Genomic DNA, 2058 nt, shown 5'->3' with positions numbered 1-2058 from the left:
AGGATAAGGATTATGATAGGATGAGGATGAGGATGAGGAGGAGGCTGAGGAGGAGGATGAGGATGAGGATAGGATGAGGATGAGAATGTGGAAGAGGATGAGGATGAGGATGACTAGGGGGATGAGGATAGGAGGAGGATGAGGATTAGGACGTGGATGAGGATAGGAAGAGGATGACGATAAGATGAGGATAAGAATGAGGACGAGGATGAGGAGGAGGATGAGGATGAGGAGGAGAAAGAGGATGAGGATAGGATGAGGATGAGTAGATTGAGGATGAGGAAGAGGTTGAGGATGAGGATAGGATGAGGATGAGAATGTGGATAAGGATAAGCATAAGATGAGGATGAGGAAGAGGACGAGGATAGAATGAGGACGAGAATGAGGATGAGGATAGGAGGAGGATGAGAATGTGGATGACTATAAGGATAGGATGAGGAGGAGGATGAGGATGTGAAATAGGACCAGAACAAGATGAGGACGAGAATGAGGATGAGGATAGGAGGAGGACGAGAATTTGTATGAGGATAGGATGAGGATGAGGATGAGGTTACGATGAGGATGGGGACGAGAATGAGGATGAGGATAGGATGAGGAGTTGCATGAGGATGAGGGAGAGGATGAGGATAGGATGAGGATGAGAATGTGGATGAGGATAAGGATAGGATGAGGATGAGGAAGAGGACGCGGATAGGATGAGGACGAGAATGAGGATAAGGATAGGATGAGGACAAGAATGTGGATGAGTAGGAGGATGAGGTTAGGATGAGGACGAGAATGAGGATGAGGATAGGATGAGGACGAGGATGAGGATGAGCATGAGAGTAGGATGAGGATGAGGATGAGGATTGGATGAGGATGAGGATGAGGGTGAGGATAGGATGAAGATAGAATGAGGATAGGATGAGGACTAGGATGAGGATGCGGATGAGGATATGATGAGGATGAGAATGTGGAAGAGGATGAGGATCAAGATAGGATGAGGACGAGGATGAGGATAGGTGGAGGACGTAAATGAGGATGAGGATGAGGATGAGGAAGAGAATTAGGAAGAGGATGAGGATGTGGTTAGGATGAGGATGAGGATGAGGATAGGAGGAGGATGAGAATGAGGATAGGATGAAGAGGACCCTGAGGAGGAGGATGAGGATGAGGAAAGGATGAGGATGAGGAAAGGATGAGGGCAAGAATGTGAATGAGGATAGGATGAGGATGAGGATAGGGATAGGATGAGGATGAGGATAGGATGAGGATGAGAATGTGGAAGAGGATGAGGATGAGGATAGGATGAGGACGAGAATGAGGATGAGGATAGGATGAGGATGAGGATGAAGATAGGACTAGGACGAGAATGAGGATGAGGATAGAATGTGGATGAGGACGAGGATGAGGATACGATGAGCACGAGGATGAGGATGAGGATGAGGATAGGATGAGGACGAGAATGATGAGGATAGGATATGGATGAGGAGGAGGATGAGGAGGAAGCTGAGGATGAGGAAGAGGATGAGAATGAGGATGAGGTTGAGGATGACGACGAGGATATGATGAGGACGAGAATGTGGATGAGGAAGAGGATGCGGAAAGGACGAGGACGAGAGTGAGGATGAGGATAGGATGAGGAGGAGGATGAGAATAGGATGAGGACGAGGATGATGAAGGGATGAGGATGAGGATGATGATGAGAATAGGATGAGGATGAGGAAGTGGATTAGGATGAGGATGAGGATGAGGTTGAGTAAGAGGAGGAGGATGAGGATGAGGATAGGATGAGGATGAGGACGACGATAGGATGAGGATGAAGATGAGGAAGAGGATGAGGATGAGGACGAGGATGAGGATAGGAGGAGGATGGGGATGAGGATGGGGATGAGGATGAGGATGAGGACGAGGATGAGGATAGGAAGAGGATGATGATAAGATGAGGATAAGAATGAGGATTAGGATGAGGATGTGGATATGGATTAGTATAGGATGAGGATGAGGATAGGACGAGGATGGGATGAGGATAGGATGAGGATGAAAATGTGGAAGAGGATGAGGATGAGGATGAGAATG

Source organism: Lupinus angustifolius, chromosome LG09 (genome assembly GCF_001865875.1).
Source record: "Lupinus angustifolius cultivar Tanjil chromosome LG09, LupAngTanjil_v1.0, whole genome shotgun sequence".
Classification (NCBI taxonomy): Eukaryota; Viridiplantae; Streptophyta; class Magnoliopsida; order Fabales; family Fabaceae; genus Lupinus; species Lupinus angustifolius.
This window is presented reverse-complemented; position numbering follows the sequence as displayed.